Source organism: Lepidochelys kempii, chromosome 1 (genome assembly GCF_965140265.1).
Source record: "Lepidochelys kempii isolate rLepKem1 chromosome 1, rLepKem1.hap2, whole genome shotgun sequence".
NCBI classification, from domain to species: domain Eukaryota; kingdom Metazoa; phylum Chordata; order Testudines; family Cheloniidae; genus Lepidochelys; species Lepidochelys kempii.
In genome coordinates, this window is record NC_133256.1 from 219,361,432 (window position 1) to 219,388,352 (window position 26,921).

Below are 26,921 nucleotides of genomic sequence, written 5' to 3' on the forward strand. Positions count from 1 at the left end.
CTATGCACTCTCCTTATTAACGAGTTATGCCCTTTGAAAATCTTCCACTATATTTTCCCCCACAAGCTGAAACCCTGAAGGATTTTTTCCCCAGGGAAAGTGACTTAACCTGGCAGAGCTGGTTGCAATAACTAACGCTGAAAGGATCAGGAGAAGAAAGAATATATAGAAGTGAAGGGCCATTCAGGATACACAGGGAAGAACTAGGGAAATTAAATATTGCATGTGGCAATTGCCTCATGCTGAAAGCACACACCTCCAAGAGTATCAGTGGCACAACTGGGCAGAAGTTCCCAACAGCTTGGAGTAGAGAGAGAGGCTTGTCAGTAATTAGCAGGCCTGTTAAGTTGCTTCTCAACCCTGACCAAGCTGCGTTCAAGCTCACTGCTCTCTTTGGAGTAGCTTCCTTGCCAGTATCTGGGATTCAATCACAAGGTCAACCGCCTGCAGGTTATGTAATTTGGGATTTGCCACCCCAGGGTACACAGAGTCCCATGCTAGCGAGGGTCATCTTGTACTGTTGCCATGATAGGCGCACTGCAGCTGCTGTTAGAGCTGGCCTCCCCACTTCTTCGATAGGGAAGGTGCTGGTGAGGAGATTAAAACCCTGCATTTCCTTGTTGTTGTTCAGGCTGGGGAGCTGGGATTCATGAGTGAGAGGCATGTAGATGGATGTCCCCCAAGAACAGGGGAGCCAGGAGTGGGAGCTAATTCGGTGCTGGGTTGCAGTAAGCACAGCCACCAGTGAATCCAACACTGACAGCTAGGATTGCTATGAAAACCATCCAGCATTTAATTACCTCACTAGCATCTTTCTCACCTTCTAGAAATGTGCTGTATAAACAATAAACAAACACCCACTGGAGATGAGGAAACTCAGGAAGCATAAGAAACCTGCAGGAGGTTTTCTTGATCTGGGATGAAGCAGGAGAGAGTCTTATACTACCCAATTACAGCTGTATCCTCAAATGAACTATATGATGCCCCTTCCACCTTTCATTATGCTGCCATATCTTCCTGCAGGTAGTTCACTGGCATCTCCTGTGGCATCAGCTTTGCTCTTCTTACAAGTAAAATGTACGATTGGGGATTGGTCCTGCTTTGAGCAGGGGTTGGACTAGATGACCTCCTGAGGTCCCTTCCAACCCTGATATTCTATGATTCTATGCATCATTTCACTTCTCCTTCATCTGTTTCAGCTCTCTGCAAGGCAAACATATCCTTCACACTGCTACTCACAAGCTGTCTGCAGCACTGGCTGGACAAATAGAGATGATTAGCATGAATCTACAAGATGGGGCAAATCATCCTGCTCTTCTGGGGCATGGTTATGGTGTGTTTATGAGATGAGGCAAATTCTGCTCATCCCCCATATGGGGAACTGTACCTTTAAGAGACTCTGACATGTGCCAGACATGGAGGATCCTGTGAACAGTGGAACCTGTGAGAGTTGGTTGAAAGTAGTTGGAATTTTTATAACTGAAAATTTTCATTTAAAAATAAAGGGAAAAGATCTGACACCCCCCCCCTTTTTTTGAGAATTTCCCTTGCTCCCCTCATCCCCACTTTTAACAGGTCTACAAGTGGCTTAATTTTTCTACATGCAGGGGGACAGGATTTGTGGAGCCAATGCAAGGAGTGTGCAACCTCTGTATGTTCTCTGATTCTGCGAAGTTACCTTTGTGTCACAGCAAATAGGGAATTTGAAGGTGGTGGAAGCAGGGATACATAGAGCCCTGCACCGATACAAAATGTGTACCCGCATCCGATCTGCAGACATGGTTTGCAGATATCTGCAGATTTGCAGGGCTCTAGAGATAGGGCCAGTGGATGCAAAGGTAATTCCCCTCAGTGAAAGAGGATAAAGGAATAGATAGCACAAAGGTTACTTCAGCCTTGAAGCCATGAGTGTGGCCTGGGACAAAAGATTATTTTGCCCAAGATTCTGAGTCAATCTTCTTCATACAGGCCAGCTGCTGAGGTTGATTCTGGAGGCAGGATACAGAGCTAAGTGAACAAATCCATGCAAGGGTATCAAACTGTTAGTTGTCTCTTTTTCTTGGTTCAGAGTATCCAGCCAGCAACACTATTCCTGACAGAACCATGTTAACACATCCCACGCAGCACACCGTACAACAGTGTATGTACCAGTGTATTCTAGGACACTTGAAGCATCTACATCCTGGTGCCCAGCACAGTTATTGAGAATTAAGTCAGGCTTTAAATTTTCCTCCAAATATTTACTCCCATCTACTGGGAGAGTTGTGGGGGATTCTGGGAGTTTTGTGTGACATTCCAGAATTCCCCACCCCCAGTCAACCTCACTACAGTTTGTCAGCTTGAATCTTGGACTGAACCAGACTGGAGTAGTCATGCTGGCTCTTTACGCTAGCAGCCAGTCTCACAAGAGATTGGTGGGCCTGGGAAAGTCATGCAACTGATGATGGTCAGCATTAGTAATACGTGGAATCCAGGTTATATTAAAAAGTTCAATATAATAGGACTGAACTATGGTGTATAGGGCACTGCCTCAGAGAAGCCTAAGGAGGAGCAGTGGTTCCAGTGGTCTGATATTAATGCTGCCCTACCCATGTCCTGGAATGTCTTGTCTTAATGGAGCACTCACTTTGAACCACAGCCTCAAACTCTACTCAAAAGCGGGATGATATAGTCCTGGGAGTGGCTACAGAATGTCCAAATGAAGGATATCTTGAGCTTTCTCTGTATGCATCTTGGACCTACCTAAGAGCAAGAGACTATCCCAATGAAAGTTTCATTCTTCATACACAAGGCAAGAGTCATTGCTTTGTGAACACTAGTTACAAATACACAGCATTACTTCCTGGCACACGGGGTGTGGGCAAGTGTATAGTAGGGTGAATGCTGTGGAGAAGCCTAAGAACACTTGTTTGTATGAGAAGAGACAGAAAGTGGGACACCTTTCCATCATGCACCAGGAATATTCATGGGGTCTCAGTTTCTATGGGGATCTGTGCAATCCTGCCAGGCCTTTTGTTTTCTTGAAGTAGTCTGGATAAGTTTCAATAGCCAACAAGGGCTAAGAAAGGCAGATTTCAAGTTTTAAAAGGCTCCTTAGTTCTTCAGAAAGGAGCAGTAAAGGACAAAAGTACTTTAAAAAAATTGTACTTTACCTTTATTGCACGTATTACACTAAAGAACATTGTCTAAACCCAGAGCCAAGGTGACACTTCAGCCACTGAAATCCAGGTGTAAGGAAAAAGATGTTAGTCTCAGCCAGACACCAAAGGCAGAGTGAATCGCTACGTTTCAAGGAGATATAAAAAATCTGTATGAAAAATGCAGAGTAATGTTTATTTTTAAAGGAAAGACATCCCCCCTCCCCGCCCCCAATAGAATCACAGAAATGTAGGCCTGAAAGGGAGCTCAAGAGGTCATCTTAGCCATCCCCTCCACACTCAGAGGAAAGATTTAAGTATACTATATTTTGTTCATGGTACAAAATGAAATACAGTGCAAATTTTTCACATTTGTGTGGTACCACAGCGTATGTTCTTTTGCTGAAGTAGGGAAAATGTGGATATGGCACATTAGGCATCACATAAAGATGCCCCTTAAAATACAGGACAGGTGGTCAAAATGCTCATGTCAAATGCAATTGTGCAGCGAAGCTGATGGACAAATCCTGGATTTTGCCACAGAAATGTTGCTTTCTGCTCTTGAGCTTCTCCTCCCATCAGTTTGCTTTCCTCACCCTCTTATTTTGTCTGTTTTTTGGTTTTCCCCACTAGGAAGAGTTTGGATTTCCTGTGCCTGCTTCTGTACATCTTCCTTAACAGGACAAAGTGGGAGAGAGAACCTTCCATCCTAAGGACTAAAGCTGATCCAGAACTTGGTTCTCTGCAAATTTCAATTTTTGGAGGAAATTCAAAACACTGAAAAAATTGATATGAAAACCAAAATATTTTTATTCTGAAATGTTGCTGCAGGGCCTAATGGGAATTCTAGTTCAGGTGCCCCACTCACCTCGATAGGCTGGGCTTTCTGGTCAGACTACATCTCCCATGATACACCATGGTCTTCCCTCTTGGAGATGGGAGATGGTGCATCATGGGAGTCCCTGGCTATGGGGCATCATGAGAGATGATGTTCAGCCAGGGAGCCCAGCCCATAGAAGACAATGGGGACAAGAGGCAACTGAATGACAACTACCATGAGGCACCATGGCAGAATTTCAAAGTCAAAATATTTTGGTTTTATAGCATTCAGTTTTTCAGTGTTTACATGGAAAAACAACAAGGAGTCCGGTGCACCTTAAAGACTAACAGATTTATTTGAGCATAAGCTTTAGTGGGTAAAAACCTCACTTCTTCAGATGCATGGAAAAAGTTTGAGCAGCTCTTTTTGAGGACATCATGTATCACACAAACCTTCTTTCAGGGATGACTTGGGGAATGTCTGTGTTTAACTTAGCATCCAGGCTTGTCTGAAGGAAAACAAGCTACTGAACTACTCTCCTGCAGACCTTAGGAAATCCACATTAGGGGAGACTGTGTATCCGGTTCTAGTGGTGAAGGAACACGGGCAGAAGAGACTATAGTATTTGTGTGGCAGTTACCATACAATGCTCCCATAAACACATAATTTCCAGTTTGATGCACAATTAATCAAAAGATTATTACAAGACTCCTTCCATTTTGAAACATTTAAGTTTCATGCCTCACAAGTCTTCACTAGAAACTTATACTATAGAAGACTGGAAGGGACCCTGAGATGTCATCTTGTCCAGCCCCCCGTGCTGAGGTAGGACAAAGTAAACCTAGACAATCCTTGACAGGTGTTTGTCTAGCCTGTTCTTAAAAACCTCCTATGACGGGGGTTCTACAACCTCCCTTGGAAGCCTATTCCAGAGCTTAACTACCCTTGTAGTTAGAAAATTTTTCCTAATATTTAACCTAAATCTCTCTTGCTGCAAATTAAGCTGATAACTTCTAGTTCTACCTTCAGTGTACATGGAAAATAATTGATCACAGTCCTCTTCATAACAGCCCTTAACATATTTGAAGACTGTTAGGTCCTAATCCAGCCCTCTTTTCTCAAGACTAAACATGCCCAGTTTTTTAATATTTCCTCATAGGTCAAGGTTTTCCAAACCTTTTACAATTTTTGTTTTTCTATTCTGGACTCCCTCCACTTTGTCCACATCTTCCTTAAAGTGTAGCACCCAGAACTGGACACAGTACTCCAGATGAGGCTTCACCACTGCTGAATAGAGTGGGACAGTTACCTCCTGGGTCTTACATATGACACTCCTATAAAAACATCCCAGAATGATATTAGCTTTTTTCGTAAGCCCATCACATTGTTGGTGCATATCCAATTTGTGATCTGCTACAACCCCCAGAGCCTTTTCAATAATACTTCTGCCTAGCCAGTTATTCCCCATTTTGTAGTTGTGCAGATGATGTTTCCTTCCTGAGTGTAGTACTTTGCATTTGTCTCTGTTGAATTTTATCTTGTTGAATTCAGACCAATTCTTCAATTGTCAAGGTCATTTTGAACTCTAATCCTGTCTTCCAAAGGGATTGCAACCCCTCCCAGCATGATCTCATCTGCAAATTTCAATTAGTTTTGCACTCACCTTATAGTAATTTCATCTAGACCACATTTCTCTAGTTTGCTTATGTGAATGATTCAGACATATTACTAGGCCAGTAACCCTGTCAAAGATGGAAATGAGGTTGGTTTGGCATGATTTGTTCTTGACAAAGCCATGCTATTTATTTATTTATATAATAGCCATGCTATTATAACTCTACTATCCTCTTGGCACTTACAAACAGATTGTTTAATAATTTGTTCCACTATCTTTCTAGGTGACTAGTCTATAATTTCTTAGTCCTCCTTGTTCCCCTTTTTAAAGATATGTACTATAATTACTTGACTCCATCTTTTGGGACCTCACCTATCCTCCATGAGTTATCAAAGATAATTGCTAATGGTTCTGAGATTGCTTCAGGTGGTTCCTTAAGTACTCAAGGATGAATTCCATCAGGCCCTGCCAACTTGAATACATCTAACTTATCTAAATATCCTTTCCCTATTTTGTCTTGCATTCCTTTCCCCTTGTTGTTAATATTGTGTTAAGAATCTGGTATTGGAACAATTTACCAAGGGTCATGGTGGATTCTCCATTACTGACAATATTTAAATCAAGAGTGGATGTTGCTCTAAAAGATCGGCTCTAGGAATTATTTTGTGGAAGTTCCATGGCATATACTATAAGGGGATCAGACTAGATGATCACAATTGTCCCTTCTGGCCCTTCTGGCCTTAGATTCATAGATTCTATGGTCCCCATTAATGTTTTTAATGAAGAATGAAGCAAAATAGGCATTAAACACCTCATCTTTCTTGATGTCACTGTTGTTAACTTTCCTTCCCCACTAAATGGACAACCTGGTCTTGGTCTTTCTCTTGCTCCTAATCAGGGCTGGATTATGACATTCTGAGGCCCTAAATTATGTCAAGTGTAAGAGGCCCCGTACCATAAAAATATTGAATTTATTATTTTCACAGAAAGTACATTGACTATATAAACACAAAAGTTTTATATCTGCGTATATACAAAGGCAAAGTTGTAAAAATAGAATAATCTAACTAAAACATGTCATGCAATATGCCTGTTTGCATTATAAAGTAGTTTCAAATTAACATATTTTCGTCTGAGTTCTTAATTAGTAGATGTGAAAGCTTTATATCTACAGCAACACAAAAGCAGTCACAGTTACACAGACCAGCTTACCTAATGGAAGCAGTACTACCTGCAGTATGTCTGTTTGCACATCACATTAATTTTAACAGTGAAATTCAGAACATTTTCTCTCATGATTTTTGAAAGGCAAAATCATTGATGATGTCCTCAAATGCTAAGCTACGGAGTTTGTCACTTTCAATACACAGAATGCTTAGGGCAGATAGCTTTTCTTGCAGCATTTTCTAGGCAGAGATCTCTCTTCGTGTTTGCTTCTCTATCCTCTGTATCCCCCAGGATCACTAATTAATCTTGAGTAAACAGCTCGGACACACAGAATGACAACAAACTATACATGCGAAAGAGAGAGAGAATTTACCAGAAAAAAACTGGTAATCTCTAGTCAGGCATTGATAAAGTGAGAAAAACTAGTCTATATTCAAGCAAATATATTGCATATTAGAGGCTTTAATAGCCTATAAATCATATATGCACATAGTTTGAAATAACTTGCTCACCAAGTACTCAGAATATTTGGATATATATGTATATCTTCCTTCACTTCTCTCAATACCCTCTATTTATCCTTTCATCAGCATTCTCTGATATTTACTGTGAAGGTTCCCGAAACTGTTGGAGGGAAGCGAACACACATTTATCCTCCTCAAGAGCCACTCGATCCAAGTCCGTAAGACGATCACCTGCAAACTCAATCACGTGAAGCATGGATAGTGCATGAAGCGGAGAGCGGCGTGCACACTAAAATACAAAATTGTATATATGTACAGATCAAAAGAAGAAAGAACACACTAACACTTAAGAAAACAAAGAAAAGCAGGAGCGAAGGCACTATACGACTGAGCATGCTATACTGTAAACAAAAGATGGCGGTCTTCTGGCTATTACCAGCTAAGGGGGACACTATACATGACGTCAGTCCTAGGATGAGTCCCATATGAGTATGAGCTTGGTAGGATTGCTTCACGACACTGCCGTGTCCGAACTCACATTTTTCCCGATTTTATCGGCAGTAAGATCAATTATTTATTTCTTTAAATAAATTATGAAGGCATGGTCAGAATTTTACCAGTAGCAGGTGGCCAAAAAATCGCTGCCTTAGGAGACTGATAGCAGACTTATCGTAGAAATACTAATTTTACAAGTGCAATTATCATTTTTTTCTCAGTCCTGATCCTCCCACCTGTCAATAATGAACAATTAGCGAAGGGTAAGGGTAGGGTAATGGTATTTGTGTAGCCAAATGTGTGTATTTTTTGTCATATTTGAATGAAAATGTCTGTATTTAGAGAGAATCTTCTTTCCCCATATCTCCTTTATTTATCAACTGATTTTGATAAAATTGGAAATGGAGTCAATTTTTTTCATTTTTAGAGGCTCCTCATATTGCGAGGCCCTAAAATGTAGCTTAGTTAGCTCATGCCTTAATCCAGCCCTGCTCCTAATGTAATTATAGAACCTCTTCTTCTTGTCTTTTATGTCCCACACTTGGTATTACTCATTTTGTGCTTTAGCTTTTCTGATTTTGTCCCTACATGTTTGTGTGCTATTCTTTGCACTCATCTTTAGCAACTTGTCCAGGTTTCCACTTTTTGTAGGATTCCTTTCTGATATTCTGGTCAGTAAAGAGCTCCTGATGCAGCCATATTGGTGTTTTACTATTCTCCCTATCTTTTCTTTGCATTGGCATAGTTTGCTGTTGCACCTTTAATATTGTCTCTATGAGAAGCTGCCAGCTCTCCGGAATGCCTTTTTCCCAAAGATGTTCTTCCCCTGGGACCTTTCCCACTGAAAGTTTGGGTTTGTTCCAATCTGAGTTTGTTCCAATCTGCTTTTTTGAAGTCCATTGTCTATATTCTGCTGTTCTAACTCCTTCCTTTCCTTAAAATCACTAAATCTATCATTTAATGAACACTTTCACCCAGAGTGCCTTCTACCGTCAGATTCTCAACCAATTCCTTCCTGTTAGTTAGAATCAGGTCTAAAAAGGCTGTCTTCTTGGTTATTTCCTTCATCTTTTGAAACAAAAAGTTGCCCCCAATGCATTCCCAGAACTTATTGGAAATTTTGTGTTTTGCCGTATTATTTTTCCAACAGATGTCTGCGTTGTTAAAGTCCCCCATCCCTACCAGGTTTTGTGTTTTGGATATTTCTGTTATTTGTTCTATAAATGCCTCATCACCTTCAACTGATTTTATAGTTTATAGAAGACCGCTACTTTGACATGGCCCCTGTCCCCACCCTTTTATCTTTACCAAGAGACTTTCAGCTGGTCTGTTTCTCACCTCCTTCTGGACCTCAGAACAAGTGTATACATTTCTGATGTATAATGCTATACCTTCTCCCTTTTTTCCCCTGCCTGTCCTTCTTGAACAAGTTATTCCTGTCATGAGATTTATCCCATAGAGTCTCTGTGATGCCAAGTAAATCATATTTTTTCTTTCGTACTAATACTTCCAGTTCTTCCTGTTTATTCCCTATATTCCTTGCATTTGTGTGTAAACATCTAAGAGGTTGAGCAGATTCCCCACTGTTATCACCCTTGTTCTTGTATGTCCCTATTGTAATTTTCTGCTTCCCCCCAACATTTAGTCCTCTGTTAAGCTCACCTTTTTAAACCTAACTTTCGACTTTTGTGTCCTGCCCCTTTTGAACCTAGTTTAAAGCCTACCCCTAAGTTGGTGAGTGGTGTGTGAAGATGCTGTTCCCCTTCTTGGTTAGGTGGACCCCATCTCTTCCCGGCACTCCTTCTTCCTGGAACTGAATCCCATGGTCAAAGAAGCTGTCACAGTTCCCTCCCCACTCTGAACTCTAGGGTACAGATGTGGGGACCCGCATGAGAGACCCCCCCCAAGCTTATTTCTACCAGCTTAGGTTAAAAACTCCCCAAGGCACAAATTCTCCCTTGTACCTTGGATTAGGTAATGCTGCCACCACCAAGTGAGTTAGACAAACTCAGGGAAAGGACCACTTGGAGTTCCTACTCCCCTCTAATATCCCCCCAAGCCCCGCACCTTCTTTACTGGGGAAGCTTGAGAATAAACAAGATGAGCACAGACCAACCTTGGGTTTTTTTAGGACACACAAAAAATCCCCAATCAGATTCTAAAAGAAACAGAACTTTATTAGAAAGAAAAAAGGTAAAAGAAGCACCTCTGTAAAATTGGAATGGAAGATAATCTTACAGGGCAATCAGATTCAAAAACACAGAGGATTTCCCTCTGGGCCGAACTTTAAAGTTACAAAAAGAAGACCAGGAATACACCTTCCTCTCAGCACAGAGAAAATCACAAGCCAAAACAAAAATAAGCTAATGCATTCCCTTGCTAGTACTTACTAATTCTAATGGCGTTGGATTGCTTGCTTCCTTGATCTGTGTCTGGCAAGCATACAGAACAGACAGACTCAAACCTCCCACGCTCTCCCCCGCCTCACCCCGCCCCAGATTTGAAAGTATCTTGTCCCCTTGTTGGTCCTTTTGGTCAGATGCCAGCCAGGTTACCTGAGCTTCTTAACCCTTTACAGGTAAAAGGATTTTGTGCCTCTGGCCAAGAGGGATTTTATAGTATTGTATACAGGAAGGTTGTTACCCTTCCCTTTATATTTATGACAGAAGCTGAAACCCACCCAGCAATACCATCTGTGCAGCCATGCATTCATCTCCAGGGTACATGTGTCCCTCTGTGGATCCTCACCCACAAGCAGGAGGATGGACAAGAATACCACCTGTGCCCCGGACTCCTTCAACAGTGCTCCCCAAGCCTTGTAGTCACTGCAGATCTGCTCATGCTGCGACCTGGCAGCATCATTAGTGTCCACATGGATGAGCAGCATGGGGTAGTGTTCAGGGAGACAGATGAACCTTGGAAATCTTTTCATACTGTTTCAGATGTGGATTCTAGGAAGCCAGCACAGCTCCCAGGACAACATGTCACATCAGCAGATGGAGCCTCTGTCCCCCTCAGAAGGGAGTCACAGACCACCACCACTCTAAGTCTTCTCCTCTTGGGTGTGGTGTTAGAAACACCACCGCAAGGAGTCACATTAGCTAACCCAACATTAAGCATGACTTTGCATTTCAATGTAGATAGGGACAAGTTGTGTTTAGCATCATCTCAGCTGGTTGTGGTTAAACCAGTAGAGGTTCCAGTAGAGGTTAATCCAACCAGTGGACACAACATTAAATACTACAGTCAAGATTTTCAAAAGGGACAAGTGAGTTTGGGTTCCTGAATGTTTAGATACCCAACTGGAGACACCTTAAAGGAGCCTGATTTGCAAACATCACTGAGCACTGCTTTCTAAAAAGGCCTCTTTATGGTCCCTCAGATAAGGCATCAAAACATGGATGTCAACTTCTCTCTGACTACAGTGACTACAAAGCTGGGTTAAACATTGTGTTAGCTAGGGTCCAACATGACATAATTATTTTAGTTCAGACAACTCCATATTCTTTCACTACAACAGGGCAAGTCTGGCCCTATTCAATGGTCTTATGGTTACTAGTTGGGTTAAGAAGTTCTTCCAACTGGAAGGTTAACTGCAAAAGGGGAGAGAGAGAGAGAGAGAGAGAGGCCAAAGAGAAGGAAGAAAATTACTGGTGTCCACTACATCTCCTTTTTAAAAATCCTCTCTCCCCTGGATTAATAAGAAGAGCCCTACCAAATTCACTGTCCATTTTGGTCAATTTCACAGTTATAGGATTTTTAAAATAATAAACGTAATGATTTCAGCTATTTTAAACCTGAAATTTCACAGTATTGTAATTGTAGGGGTCCTGACCCAAAAAGGATTTGTGTGGGCTGGTCACAAAGTTATTGTAGCAGGGTTGCGGTACTGCTACCCTTACTTCTGGGCTGCTGCTGACGTCAGGGCTGTTTTCAGAGCTTGGCAGCTGGAGAATGGCGGCTGCTGGCCAGGAGCCCAGCTCTGAAGGCAGAGCCGCTGCCAGCAGCAGCAAAGAAATAAGGATTGCAATACCATGCTGCTGCTGGCGGGGCACTGCCTTCAGAGCTGGGCAGTGCAAAAGTAAAGGTGGAAATAATGCGACCAATGTTCCCCCTAATTTTTTCCATCCATGTGTGGAATAGATTTTTGTTATGTAATATAGAAGCTGTTTTGTGCTGGCTTCGTAAATCTTAGTATTGGAATATCCGCCAGGTTTGTCTACCCCGTTCTGTTTGAAGTTCACCAAAACTGAGGGTATGTCTAAACTATGAAGTTAGGTTGATTTTATAGAAGTCGATCTTTAGAAATTGATTTTATATAGTCGATTGTGTATGTCCCCACTAAGCACATTAAGTCGGTGGAGTGCGTCCTCAATACCGTGGCTAGCATCGACTCACGGAGCAGTGCACTGTGGGTAGCTATCCCACAGTTCCCACGGTCTCCACTGCCCATTGGAATTCTGGGTTAAGCTCCCAATGCCTGATGGGGCAAAAACATTGTCACGGGTGGTTTTGGGTACATGTCATCAGTCTCCCCTTCCTCCCTCCGTGAAAGCAACTGCAGACAATTGTTTTTCACCTTTTTTCCTGGGTTACCCATGCAGACACCATAGCATGGCAAGCATGGAGCCTGCTTAGCTCACCGCTGCTGTTGTGGGCATTGTAAACACCTCGTGCATTATCCTGGAGTATGTACAGAACCTGGCTAAGAGACGCCAGCATGAGGACGATTGTGAGGAGGACATGGACACAGACATTCCTGAAAGCACGGGATGTGGCAATTGGCACATCATGATGGCAGTGGGGCTGGTTGATACAGTGGAATGCTGATTCTGGGCCAGGCAACAAGCACAGACTGGTGGGACCGCATAGTGTTGCGGGTATGGGATGATTCACAGTGGCTGAGAAACTTTCACATGCGTAAGCATACTTTCCTGGAACTTTGTGAGTTGCTTTCCCCCGCCTTGAAGCACAGGAATACCAAGATGAGAGCTGCCCTGGCAGTTGAGAAACGAGTGGTGATAGCCCTGTGGAAGCTTGCAACGCTTGACTACTACCGGTCAGTCGGGAATCAATTTGGAGTGGGCAAATCTACTGTGGGGACTGCTGTGATCCAAGTAGCCAATGCTATCACTGAGGTTCTGTTATCAAGGGTAGTGACTCTGGGAAATGTGCAGGTCATACTGGATGGCTTTGCTGCAATGGGGTTCCCTAACTGTGATGGGGTGATAGACAAAACACATATCCCTATCTTGGCACCGGACCACCTTGCCAACCAGTACGCAAACCACAAGGAGTACTTCTCAATGGTGCTGCAAGCACTGGTGGATCACAAGGGACGTTTCACCGACATCAACATGGGATGGCAGGGAAAGGTGCATGATGCTCGCATCTTTAGGAACTCCGGGCTGTTTGAGCAGCTGCAAGAAGGGACTTACTTCCCAGACCAGAAACTTACCATTAGGGATGTTGAAATGCCAACAGTCATCCTTGGGGACCCAACCTACCCCTTGATCCCATGGCTCCTGAAGCCGTACACAAGCAGCCTGGACAGTAGTAAAGAATAATTCAACTATAGGCTGAGCAAGTGCAGAATGGTGGTAGAATGTGCCTTTGGACTTTTAAAAGCTCGCTAGCGCTGTTTGCTGACTAGGTTAGACCTCAGTGCAACCAATATTCCCATTGTTATTACTGCTTGTTGTGTGCTCCATAATATCTGTGAGAGAAAGGGGGAGACGTTTATGGCAGGGTGGGAGGTTGAGGCAAATCGCCTGGCGGCTGATTTGGAGCAGCCAGACACCAGGGCGATTAGAAGAGCACAGCTAGGTGCAATGCACATCAGAGAGGCTTTGAAAACCAGTTTCATGACTGGCCAGGCTACGGTGTGACAGTTGTCTGTGTTTCTCCTTGCTGCAAACCCACACCCTTTGTTGATTTTAATTCCCTGTAAGGCAACCACCCTCCCCGCTTTGATCACAGCTGGCAAAGGAAATAAAATAACTATTGTTTTGAAACCATGCATTCTTTCTTTATTAATTTTTTTTTAAAAAAGTGAGATAACTGACAAGGTAGCCCGGGTGGGGTGGGGTGGGGGAGGAGGGAAGGACAAGGCCACATTGCTTATTGTAGCAACACTACAAATCAAAACTGTTTGAATGACAGCTTTCTGTTGCTTGGGCCATCCTCTGGAGTGGAGTGGCTGGGTGCCTGGAGCCTCCCCGCCCACGTTCTTGGGCGTCTGGGTGAGGAGGATATGGAACGCGGGGAGGAGGGCAGGCGGTTATACAATGGATGCAGCGGGGTCTGTGCTCTTGTTGGCTTTCCTGCAGCTCCACCAGATGCCTCATTATATCTGTTTGCTCCCCCATTAGCATGAGCATCGCCGCCAGTCACTTAATGCTTTTCTGGCCTCTGCCGTTGAATGCCTCCATGCATTCAGCTGTTCCCTATCAGTGCGGGAGGACTGCATGAGCTCAGAAAACACGTCAGCGCGAGTGTGGTTTTCTTGCCTTCTAATCTGCCATAACCTGAGGGATGGAGATGATAGGGGGAGCATAGAAACATTTGCACCTGCGGTGGGATAAAAAAGGAGAGTAAAATTTAAGATGATACATTTCTGAGAACAAAAGGGAGACTTTCTCAGTGAATCAAGCAATTCACAGCAGACAGCACATGTGCTTTAGGTACAAACTCGCATTTTGCCTTTTTATATTGAGCGTCTGCCGGTATGGTGACACATCACACATGGCTGGGCAACAGAATTTGGTTTCCAGGCAGCCACGGTAAGCCAAAGGGTACGTGGGTTTGGCTTCTTATGCCTTCATAACATGTGAGAATGGTTTCAAACTGCAGCGCCCTCCTTTTCCATAGCAAGCAATGCTGGTTGGGTTTCACATTTAAAAGGAGGGGCTGCGGTTTTCGGGTGGATGTGCAGCACACACCTCCCGCCACCCCTCCACGTGGCTATTTGGGATGATCCCTTCACCATTCCCCCAGCGGCGTGGCTATTCTCCGGAATGATCCCTTTTAGCCAAGCACAAACAACCCAGCATGAACAGAGTCCTTTTACTGTTCCCTTACAAAATTTCCCCTATTTCAACAAGGTGACCATGAATGATATCACTCTCCTGAGGCGAACTCAGAAAGATATAGACCGAATGTTGCTTGAATGCGACCAGAACCCAGGACCATTCGCTGCCATGCTTTGTGCTGCAATGATTCCAGACTACTTGCTACTGGCTTGGCATGGTAAAGTGTCCTGCTGTGGAGGACGAAATGAGGCAGCCCTCCCCAGAAACCTTCTGCAAAGGCTTCCAGAGTGCCTCCAGGAGAGCTTCAGGGAGATGTCCCTGGAGGATTCCTGCTCCATCCTGAGACACATTAACAGATTTTTCCAGTAGTTGTACTGGCCGCGAATGCATCCCAAGTCTTCAGGGAAAATCAAACGTTAATCACTATTGGTTTTAAACCCTGTACTGTAGTTACAAATGTGCACTCACCAGAGGTGCCTTCTCTGGCTTCAGGGTCGGGGATCCTGCCTTGGGAGGGTATTGGCTCCAGGGTGATTCAAAGGTTTTGGCTGCCGGGGAGAACGGATTCACCGCTTCTTTGCTGCACATTCTCCTCTTCCTCCTCCTCCACTTCCTCATCCAGAAAAGCCTCCTCCCAGTTGCATGACACTCCCCCCTTGCAGGTGTCCATGGACAGTGGTGGGGTAGTGGTAGGGTCCCCCCTTAGAATACAATGCAGCTGGTCATAGAAGTGGCATGTATGGGGCTTTGACCCGGAGCAACCGTTTGCCTCCTTTCTCTTTTGGTGGGCTTGCCTGAGCTCCTTAACTTTCACGCGGTACTGCTGTGTGTCCTTGTTGTAGCCTCTCTCCACCATGCCCTGGGCGATTTTGGCAAAAATATTAGCATTTCTTCTTTTGATCAGAGTTTTGCCTGCAGAGATTCTTCTCCCCATACAGCAATCAGAACCACTGTCTCCCTTTCAATCCATGCTGGAGCTCGTTTGTGATACTGGGGGGACTGCATGGTCACCCGTGCTCCTGACCTTACCATGGTGACCAAACAGGAAATTAAATTCAAAATTTCCCAGGGCTTTTCCTGTATACCTGTCTTGTGCATTAGAGTTCCAAGTGCTGTCCAGAGCGGTAACATTGGAGCACTCTGGGAAAACTCCCAGAGACAAATATCATCAAACTGCATCTGCACTACCCCAAATTCGACCCAGCAAGGTCGATTTAAGTGCAACTCCCCTCACCAGGGAGGAGTGCAACAGTTGATTTTAAGAGCCCTTCACGTCGATGGAACGGGGTGGGTTATGTAGACACATTCATTTTAAAATCGACCTAATGCAGATAAATTCAACCTAACCCCGCAGTGTAGACTAGGGCTGAGTGACCTCAGCTGGCTTTGTCACAGTGGTCTCAGCTGAGGTGGTATCACGCTCTAGTGACAACTCAGAAAGAAAGGAGCAGGTACCACACTACAGCAGACCAGGCTTGAGAATATGTGAATCGATATCACTACTTCTCCCATGCTCTTCCATTTCAGTGAAATTCCCCAACCTATCTGGAGCCTCCCAGGCACCACAAGGGGAAGAAGGGCTAGATGGACCACTGGTTTCACCCAGAAGGGCCGTTCTTATCTTCGCCACTTTCCTCTAACCCAAGCAAAGCCAGGAGCAGGCCCAGCTTAGGAACTCTAGCAGGGCTCACACAGGCTCCCTGGCCCCTGGCACAGGATACAGCAAAACGACCCTGCCTCCGCCAGGATAGACACCCGCAGACTCACCGTTCCTGACCAACACAGCCCTGCCCCGCTTTGGCTTTCTCCAAGCTGTCGGTGTGCTCTGCTCTACGGCTGCCGTGCTGGCTGAGATCAGGAGGCTGTGTGGTGCCACGGTCTCAGCTGAGGAGGTATCACGTGCCCCTCCCCCTCCCCCCGCCTATCTCCTCATTCCCTTCATGAAGCCTTCGGATGGGAGTAATTCTGTATTTGAGTGGCACTCCCTCCCAGCCAATCAGCTTTGTGTAGACTAGCAGGCAGGGAGGGGGAAAGGGATCCCGCTCTAGTGACAGCTCAGCAAGAAAGGGGCAGATCCCCCACTACAGAGGAGCAGGCTGGAGGATATGAGTATCCATCTCACTACTTATCCCATGCTCTTCCATGTGCGCTAATTTCCACTAACCTGTCTCCAGCCTCCAAGACAGCGCAAGGGCGAGAAGGGCCGGGGATGAAGAGCTTTCTGCTCGGCAAGGGCTGGCTTTTTGGGAGGCCAAGCGGGCAGAGGGATGGAGGCCACCGGAGGAGCTTAGCCCGCTGACTCTCAATGGCTTCTAAAAGAAGGGCAAGAGAAAGTACCATCGCTGTCTTGCCGCTGGAAAACACGGGCCTCGATCTCGCTGCCTCTCGCACGCAAAGCGAGGGCTCTACCACTTGAGCTAATTCTCCCGTTTGGCCTGTGCAGCTCTTGATCCAACCATGTTATACTGGATGCCACGCTGTCCTGGCGCCGGCTGGTGACTCCTTCCAAACGGGTCAGGCAAGCCAGTGCTTCCTGTGGGCTGGCTAGCTCAGCTGGTTAGAGCGTGGTGCTAATAACGCCAAGGTCATGGGTTCAAGCCCCATGCTGGCCACTCCATGTGCTGGATGCAGAGCATGGCTTGTGCTCTTTTGGCTGACTCCTAGGGGTCGGAGAGGCCAAAAGGAGATGGGCTGAGTGGCTTGCAGAGAGCAGGCAAGAGCCCTGCTGGGGGAAGGGACTGGCCTGCGCTGGCAGGGCGAGGCTCCAGCCATCTGCTTCCCTCCCCTCTCTGGGCTCCTTGCTCGGCCTGCTGGCTCAAAAGGAGAGGGACTTGGGCCCGGGGAGCGGAGGGGAAGGGTGAACCTGGCCAGCTGCCTTCCCAGCTCATAGGCAATGAGGCTTGAGCTGGCTGCCCAAGAAGCAAAAGCGTAGGGCTGCTGGCGCACCCCCATTGTCTTTAGCGGCTTGACCCGATGGCCCGAATTCTTGCCGGCCGCCATCTCCACCCAAATGTACCCGAGAGCAGATCATGCTCTCCAGCCCAAGCCCCAGAGGAAGGCTTAATACTCTGCACCCCAAGCTAGAGGAGAGGCTTCAGAGTCTGCCTGCGCAGGGTGAGCTTGGGATTCCCTGGATCCCATCCTCCCACAGGCAGCCCCGGAGCCCACAGCTCAGACAGGAAGGAGCAGGAGGAGCACTCTGCCAAGGGGCACCACCCCTCTAAATCAGCTCGACTTGCTTTCTCTTCTACCCCTTTTCTCCCAAAGTCTGCTGGCCTCACATTAGCCATCCCTGGGACATAGGGAAGACGCAGGTACGGAATTCTACCTAGCTGAAGCCAAACGCAAATGGCGAGAGGGAAGACGCAGGCACGGGACTCTACCTAGCTGAAGCCAAACGCTGGTGCTGAGAGGGAAGACGCAGGCACGGGACTCTACCTACCCGAAGCCAAACGCACATGCCGACAGGGAAGACGCAGGCACGGGACTCTACCTAGCTGAAGCCAAACGCTGGTGCTGAGAGGGAAGACGCAGGCACGGGACTCTACCTAGCCAAAGCCAAACGCGCATGCTATTGAGGCACTGTAGAAACCCCACTCGTACTCATTGACGTAGCTAAACGTTACTTCCAAGGGCCCGACGTGTACAGAAAGCCAACTTTCTTGTGAAAAACTCTCCTCTTTCGGCTAACCTTTCAAATGGCTCCAAATGGGAAAAAACGCACCCTGAAACACCCAAACTGTCCGAATGCTCCCAATCTCAAAAGAAAAGAAAGAAAAATATTTCTAAGAGGCCACCCTGCCCGAATTGTACAGCTCCGCAAAGGAAACCAGTGGGAGGGACATTACCCAGAAAGGGGGAATGGAAAGCTGCCCAAATCGAGATGATGTGGAAAGCTACAGCCCCATCACTACTCCTAGTCTTCACACTTCTTGCCACAGCTGACGTATTTCCAGGTGCTTTTCTCACCCGAGCCCACACCAGGGGAACACCTTGAGAAGCTCCCCTTGGGTTGCCTAGTTCAGCTGGTCAGAGCATGGCACTAACGGAGGCAGGTTGGTGCAAAGGAGCCCCAGGTGGCTGTGAGTCTGGGGAGGATGGCTTTTGATTCTCGGCCTGACTGCTACAGACAGCAAGGCTAGAAGTTGGCTGGCTGGCCGACCCGGAGCCCTTACTCAACTGCTTGGAGAATGTGGGCATAGACCCCACTACCTCTCACATGCAAAGCGAGCGCTCTACCGCTTGAGCTAATTCCCCACAGCTGGCCTGACTCCCAGGCACCAGGCACAGGCTCTGTGGCCTTAAGCAGAACACAGCCTGAGATGGGGGGGCTACCCAGAGTTGGGGAAGGGGCCCGAGTCCCAGCGACATTTCTCGGCACAAACACCAACACTCCCTCCCTGGAGTGTGTCGTGGGGGTGAGGGGTGAGAGTTAGCCCCTGGAACAAGCACCAAACTTCAGAAGACAACGCAGGGATAGATCACTTGATGATTGCCTGCTCTGGCCATTGTCTCTGAAGCACCTGGCATCGGCTACCATCAGAAGACATGATACTGGGCTAGATGGACCATTGGCCTCACCCAGAAGGGCCGTTCTTATCTTCGCCACTTTCCTCTAACCCAAGCAAAGCCAGGAGCAGGCCCAGCTTAGGAACTCTAGCAGGGCTCCCACAGGCTCCCTGGCCCCTGGCACAGGATACAGCAAAATGACCCTGCCTCCGCCAGGATAGACACCTGCAGACTCACCGTTCCTGACCAACGCAGCCCTTCCTCGCTTTGGCTTTCTCCAAGCTCTCGGTGTGCTCTGCTCCACGGCTGCCATGCTGGCTGAGATCAGGAGGCTGTGTGGTGCCACGGTCTCAGCTGAGGAGGTATCACGTGCCCCTCCCCCTACCCCCGCCTATCTCCTCATTCCCTTCATGGAGCCTTGGGATGGAGGTAATTCTGTATTTGAGTGGCACTCCCTCCCAGCCAATCAGCTTTGTGTAGACTAGCAGGCAGGGAGGGGGAAAGGGATCCCGCTCTAGTGACAGCTCAGCAAGAAAGGGGCAGGTCCCCCACTACAGAGGAGCAGGCTGGAGGATATGAGTATCCATCTCACTACTTATCCCATGCTATTCCATGTGCGCTAATTTCCACTAACCTGTCTCCAGCCTCCAAGACAGCGGAAGGGCGAGAAGGGCCGGGGACGAAGAGCTTTCTGCTCGGCAAGGGCTGGCTTTTTGGAAGGCCAAGCGGGGAGAGGGAGGGAGGCCACCGGAAGACCTTAGCCCGCTGACTCTCAATGGCTTCTAAAAGAAGGGCAAGAGAAAGTACCATCGCTGCCTTGCCGCTGGAAAACGCGGGCCTCGATTTCGCTGCCTCTCGCACGCAAATCAAGGGCTCTACCACTAGAACTATTTCCCCCGTTTGGCCTGTGAAGCTCTTGATCCAACCATGTTATACTGGATGCCACGCTGTCCTGGCGCCGGCCGGTGACTCCTTCCAAACGGGTCAGGCAAGCCAGTGCTTCTTGTGGGCCGGCTAGCTCAGCTGGTTAGAGCGTGGTGCTAATAACGCCAAGGTCATGGGTTCAAGCCCCATGCTGGCCACTCTGTGTGCTGGATGCAGAGTGTGGCTTGTGCTCTTTTGGCTGACTCCTAGGGGTCGGAGAGGCCAAAAGGAGATGGGCTGAGTGGCTTGCAGAGAGCAGGCAAGAGCCCTGCTGGGGAAAGGGACCAGCTTGCGCTGGGAGGGCAAGGCTCCGGCCACCTGCTTCCCTCCTCTCTCTGGGCTCCTTGCTCGGCCTGCTGGCTCAAAAGGAGAGGGACTTGGGCTCGGGGAGCGGAGGGGAAGGGTGAACCTGGCCAGCTGCCTTCCTAGCTCATAGGCGATGAAGCTTGAGCTGGCGGCCCAGGAAGCAAAAGCTCAGGGCTGCTGGCTCACCCGCATTTTCTTTAGCGGCTTGACCTGATGGCCCGAATTCTTGCTGGCCGCCATCTCCACCCAGATGTACCCGAGAGCAGATCATGCTCTCCAGCCCAAGCCCCAGAGGAAGGCTTAATACTCTGCACCCCAAGCTAGAGGAGAGGCTTCAGTGTCAGCCTGTGCAGGGTGAGCTTGGGATTCCCTGGATCCCATCCTCCCACAGGCAGCCCCGGAGCCCACAGCTCAGACAGGAAGCAGGAGGAGCACTCTGCCCAGGGGCACCGCCCCTCTAAATCAGCTTGATTTGCTTTCTCTTCTACCCCTTTTCTCCCAAAGTCTGCTGGCCTCACAGTAGCCATTCCTGGGACACAGGGAAGACACAGGCATGGGACACTACCTAGCCAAAGCCAAACGCGCATGCCAAGAGGGAAGACGCAGGCACGGGACTCTACCAAGCCGAAGCCAAACGAGCATGCTATTGTGGCACTGTAGAAACCCTACTCGTACTCATTCACGTAGCCAAAGGTTACTTCCAAGGGCCCGATGTGTGCAGAAAGCCAACTTTCTTGTGAAAAACTCTCCTCTTTCGGCTAACCTTTCAAATGGCTCCAAATGGGAAAAAATACACCCTGAAACAACCAAACTGATCGAATGCTCCCAATCTCAAAAGAAAAGAAAGGAAAAGATTTCTAAGTGGCCACCCTGCCCGAATTGTACATCTCCGCAAAGGAAACCAGTGGGAGGGACATTACGCAGAAACGGGGAATGGAAAGCTGCCCAAATTGAGATGACGTGGAAAGCTACAGCCCCGTCACTACTCCTAGTCTTCACACTTCTTGCCACAGCTGATGAACTTCCAGGTGTTCTTCTCACCCGAGCCCACGCCAGGGGAACATCTTTAGAAGCTCCCTGTGGGTTGCCTAGTTCAGCTGGTCAGAGCGTGGCACTAACGGAGGCAGGTTGGTGCAAAGGAGCCCCTGGGTGGCTGTGGGCCTGGGAAGGATGGCTTTTGATTCTTAGCCTGCCTGCTACAGACAGCAAGGCCAAAAGTCAGGTGGCTGACCCACCCAGAGCCCTTAGTCAACTGCTTGGAGAATGTGGGCATCGATCCCACTACCTCTCGCATGCAAAGCGAGCACTCTACCGCTTGAGCTAATTCCCCACAGCTGGCCTGACTCCCAGGCACCAGGCACAGACTCTGTGGCCTTAAGCAGAACACAGCCTGAGATGGGGGGGCTACCCAGAGTTGGGGAAGGGGCCCAAGTCCCAGCCACGCACTTCGACACAAACACCAACACTCCCTCCCTGGAGTGTGTCGTGGGGGTGAGGGGTGAGAGTTAGCCCCTGGAACAAGCACCAAACTTCAGAAGACAACGCAGGGATAGATCACTTGATGATTGCCTGCTCTGGCCATTGTTTCTGAAGCACCTGGCATCGGCTACCGTCAGAAGACATGATACTGGGCTAGATGGACCATTGGCCTCACCCAGAAGGGCCGTTCTTATCTTCGCCACTTTCCTCTAACCCAAGCAAAGCCAGGAGCAGGCCCAGCTCAGGAACTCTAGCAGGGCTCCCACAGGCTCCCTGGCCCCTGGCACAGGATACAGCAAAACGACCCTGCCTCCGCCAGGATAGACACCCGCAGACTCACCGTTCCTGACCAACGCAGCCCTGCCCCGCTTTGGCTTTCTCCAAGCTGTCGGTGTGCTCTGCTCCACGGCTGCCATGCTGGCTGGGATCAGGAGGCTGAGTGGTGTCACGGTCTCAGCTGAGGAGGTATCACGTGCCCCTCCCCCCATCCCCGCCCATCTCCTCATTCCCTTCACGGAGCCTTGGGATGGGAGTAATTCTGTATTTGAGTGGCACTCCCTCCCAGCCAATCAGCTTTGTGTAGACTAGCAGGCAGGGAGGGGGAAAGGGATCGCGCTCTAGTGACAGCTCAGCAAGAAAGGGGCAGGTCCCCCACTACAGCGGAGCAGGCTGGAGAATATGTGTATCCATCTCACTACTTATCCCATGCTCTTCCATGTGCGCTAATTTCCACCAACCTGTCTGCAGCCTCCAAGACAGCGCAAGGGCGAGAAGGGCCGGGGACGAAGAGCTTTCTGCTCGGCAAGGGCTGGCTTTTTGGAAGGCCAAGCGGGGAGAGGGATGGAGGCCACCGGAAGACCTTAGCCCTCTGACTCTCAGTGGCTTCTAAAAGAAGGGCAAGAGAAAGTACCATCGCTGCCTTGCCGCTGGAAAACGCGGGCCTCGATCTCGCTGCCTCTGGCACGCAAAGTGAGGGCTCTATCACTTGAACTAATTCCCCTGTTTGGCCTGTGAAGCTCTTGATCCAACCATGTTATACCGGATGCCACGCTGTCCTGGCGCCGGCCGGTGACTCCTTCCAAACGGGTCAGGCAAGCTAGTGCTTCTTGTGGGCCGGCTAGCTCAGCTGGTTAGAGCGTGGTGCTAATAACGCCAAGGTCATGGGTTCAAGCCCCATGCTGGCCACTCCGTGTGCTGGATGCAGAGCGTGGCTTGTGCTCTTTTGGCTGACTCCTAGGGGTCGGAGAGTCCAAAAGGAGATGGGCTGAGTGGCTTGCAGAGAGCAGGCAAGAGCCCTGCTGGGGAAAGGGACCAGCTTGCGCTGGGAGGGCGAGGCTCCAGCCATCTGCTTCCCTCCCCTCTCTGGGCTCCTTGCTCGGCCTGCTGGCTCAAAAGGAGAGGGACTTGGGCCCGGGGAGCGGAGGGGAAGGGTGAACCTGGCCAGCTGCCTTCCCAGCTCATAGGCAATGAGGCTTGAGCTGGCGGCCCAGGAAGCAAAAGCGCAGGGCTGCTGGCTCACCCCGATTGTCCCCAGCGGCTTGACCTGATTGCCCGAATTCTTGCTGGCCGCCATCTCCACCCAAATGTACCCGAGAGCAGATCATGCTCTCCAGCCCAAACCCCAGAGGAAGGCTTAATACTCGGCATCCCAAGCTAGAGGAGAGGCTTCAGAGTCAGCCTGCGCAGGGTGAGCTTGGGATTCTCTGGATCCCATCCTCCCACAGGCAGCCCCGGAGCCCACAGCTCAGACAGGAAGCAGGAGGAGCACTCTGCCCTGGGGCACTATCCCTGTAAATCAGCTCGAGTTGCTTTCTTTTCTACCCCGTTTTCTCCCAAAGTCTGCTGGCTTCACAGTAGCCATCCCTGGGACACAGGGATTTCGCAGGCACGGAACTCTACCTAGCTGAAGCGAAACGCTGGTGCTGAGAGGGAAGACGCAGGCACGGGACTCTACCTAGCCGAAGCCAAACGCGCATGCTATTGAGGCACTGTAGAAACCCCACTCGTACTCATTGACGTAGCTAAACGTTACTTCCAAGGGCCCGACGTGTACAGAAAGCCAACTTTCTTGTGAAAAACTCTCCTCTTTCGGCTAACCTTTCAAATGGCTCCAAATGGGAAAAAACGCACCCTGAAACACCCGAACTGTCCGAAAGCTCCCAATCTCAAAAGAAAAGAAAGGAAAAGATTTCTAAGAGGCCACCCTGCCCGAATTGTACAGCTCCGCAAAGGAAACCAGTGGGAGGGACATTACCCAGAAAGGGGGAATGGAAAGCTGCCCAAATCGAGATGATGTGGAAAGCTACAGCCCCATCACTACTCCTAGTCTTCACACTTCTTGCAACAGCTTATGTACTTCCAGGTGCTTTTCTCACCCGAGCCCACGCCAGGGGAACACCTTGAGAAGCTCCCCTTGGGTTGCCTAGTTCAGCTGGTCAGAGCATGGCACTAACGGAGGCAGGTTGGTGCAAAGGAGCCCCGGGTGCCTGTGAGTCTGGGGAGGATGGCTTTTGATTCTCGGCCTGACTGCTACAGACAGCAAGGCCAGAAGTCGGCTGGCTGGCTGACCCGGAGCCCTTACTCAACTGCTTGGAGAATGTGGGCATCGATCCCACTACCTCTCACATGCAAAGCGAGCGATCTACTGCTTGAACTAATTCCCCACAGCTGGCCTGACTCCCAGGCACCAGGCACAGGCTCTGTGGCCTTAAGCAGAACACAGCCTGAGATGGGGGGGCTACCCAGAGTTGGGGAAGGGGCCCGAGTCCCAGCCACATTTCTCGGCACAAACACCAACACTCCCTCCCTGGAGTGTGTCGGGGCGGTGGTGAGGGGTGAGAGTTAGCCCCTGGAACAAGCACCAAACTTCAGAAGACAACGCAGGGATAGATCACTTGATGATTGCCTCCTCTGGCCATTGTCTCTGAAGCACCTGGCATCGGCTACCATCAGAAGACATGATACTGTGCTAGATGGACCATTGGCCTCACCCAGAAGGGCCGTTCTTATCTTCGCCACTTTCCTCTAACCCAAGCAAAGCCAGGAGCAGACCCAGCTCAGGAACTCTAGAAGGGCTCCCACAGGCTCCCTGGCCCCTGGCACAGGATACAGCAAAACGACCCTGCCTCCGCCAGGATAGACACCCGCAGACTCACCGTTCCTGACCAACGCAGCCCTGCCCCGCTTTGGCTTTCTCCAAGCTGTCGGTGTGCTCTGCTCCACGGCTGCCATGCTGGCTGGGATCAGGAGGCTGAGTGGTGTCACGGTCTCAGCTGAGGAGGTATCACGTGCCCCTCCCCCCACCCCCGCCCATCTCCTCATTCCCTTCACGGAGCCTTGGGATGGGAGTAATTCTGTATTTGAGTGGCACTCCCTCCCAGCCAATCAGCTTTGTGTAGACTAGCAGGCAGGGAGGGGGAAAGGGATCGCGCTCTAGTGACAGCTCAGCAAGAAAGGGGCAGGTCCCCCACTACAGCGGAGCAGGCTGGAGGATATGTGTATCCATCTCACTACTTATCCCATGCTCTTCCATGTGCGCTAATTTCCACCAACCTGTCTGCAGCCTCCAAGACAGCGCAAGGGCGAGAAGGGCCGGGGACGAAGAGCTTTCTGTTCGGCGAGGCCTGGCTTTTTGGAAAGCCAAGCGGGGAGAGGGATGGAGGCCACCGGAAGACCTTAGCCCACTGACTCTCAATGGCTTCTAAAAGAAGGACAAGAGAAAGTACCATCGCTGCCTTGCCGCTGGAAAACGCGGGCCTCGATCTCGCTGCCTCTGGCACGCAAAGTGAGGGCTCTATCACTTGAACTAATTCCCCTGTTTGGCCTGTGAAGCTCTTGATCCAACCATGTTATACCGGATGCTACGCTGTCCTGGCGCCGGCCGGTGACTCCTTCCAAACGGGTCAGGCAAGCCAGTGCTTCTTGTGGGCCGGCTAGCTCAGCTGGTTAGAGCGTGGTGCTAATAACGCCAAGGTCATGGGTTCAAGCCCCATGCTGGCCACTCCGTGTGCTGGATGCAGAGCGTGGCTTGTGCTCTTTTGGCTGACTCCTAGGGGTCGAAGAGGCCAAAAGGAGATGGGCTGAGTGGCTTGCAGAGAGCAGGCAAGAGCCCTGCTGGGGGAAGGGACCAGTCTGCGCTGGCAGGGCGAGGCTCCAGCCATCTGCTTCCCTTCCCTCTCTGGGCTCCTTGCTCGGTCTGCTGGCTCAAAAGGAGAGGGACTTGGGCCCGGGGAGCGGAGGGGAAGGGTGAACCTCGCCAGCTGTCTTCCTAGCTCATAGGCGATGAAGCTTGAGCTGGCGGCCCAGGAAGCAAAAGCACAGGGCTGCTGGCTCACCCGCATTGTCTTTAGCAGCTTGACCTGATGGCCCGAATTCTTGCCGGCCGCCATCTCCACCCAAATGTACCCGAGAGCGGATCATGCTCTCCAGCCCAAGCCCCAGAGGAAGGCTTAATACTCTGCACCCCAAGCTAGAGGAGAGCCTTCAGAGTCAGCCTGTGCAGGGTGAGCTTGGGATTCCCTGGATCCCATCCTCCCACAGGCAGCCCCGGAGCCCACAGCTCAGACAGGAAGGAGCAGGAGGAGCACTCTGCCCAGGGGCACCACCCCTCTAAATCAGCTCGATTTGCTTTCTCTTCTACCCCTTTTCTCCCAAAGTCTGCTGGCCTCACAGTAGCCATTCCTGGGACACAGGGAAGACACAGGCATGGGACTCTACCTAGCCAAAGCCAAACGCGCATGCCGAGAGGGAAGACGCAGGCACGGGACTCTACCATGCCGAAGCCAAACGAGCATGCTATTGAGGCACTGTAGAAACCCCACTCGTACTCATTGACGTAGCTAAACGTTACTTCCAAGGGCCCGACGTGTACAGAAAGCCAACTTTCTTGTGAAAAACTCTCCTCTTTCGGCTAACCTTTCAAATGGCTCCAAATGGGAAAAAACGCACCCTGAAACACCCAAACTGTCCGAATGC

At 49.2% G+C, this 26,921-nt stretch overlaps 5 non-coding genes across 5 annotated transcripts; 4 read left to right on the forward strand and 1 right to left on the reverse strand.

Moving 5' to 3' along the window:
* The first annotated feature begins 17,267 nt into the window (after window positions 1–17,267).
* TRNAI-AAU (transfer RNA isoleucine (anticodon AAU)) lies at window positions 17,268–17,341 on the forward strand. Its single transcript has one exon. It is a non-coding gene; the product is annotated as a tRNA-Ile (tRNA).
* A 2,905-nt stretch (window positions 17,342–20,246) lies between these two features.
* On the forward strand, window positions 20,247–20,320 carry TRNAI-AAU (transfer RNA isoleucine (anticodon AAU)). The gene has a single exon. It is a non-coding gene; the product is annotated as a tRNA-Ile (tRNA).
* A 1,405-nt stretch (window positions 20,321–21,725) lies between these two features.
* TRNAA-UGC (transfer RNA alanine (anticodon UGC)) lies at window positions 21,726–21,798 on the reverse strand. Its single transcript has one exon. It is a non-coding gene; the product is annotated as a tRNA-Ala (tRNA).
* Window positions 21,799–23,058: 1,260 nt separating this feature from the next.
* On the forward strand, window positions 23,059–23,132 carry TRNAI-AAU (transfer RNA isoleucine (anticodon AAU)). The gene has a single exon. It is a non-coding gene; the product is annotated as a tRNA-Ile (tRNA).
* Window positions 23,133–25,873: 2,741 nt separating this feature from the next.
* On the forward strand, window positions 25,874–25,947 carry TRNAI-AAU (transfer RNA isoleucine (anticodon AAU)). The gene has a single exon. It is a non-coding gene; the product is annotated as a tRNA-Ile (tRNA).
* The last annotated feature ends 974 nt before the right edge of the window (window positions 25,948–26,921 follow it).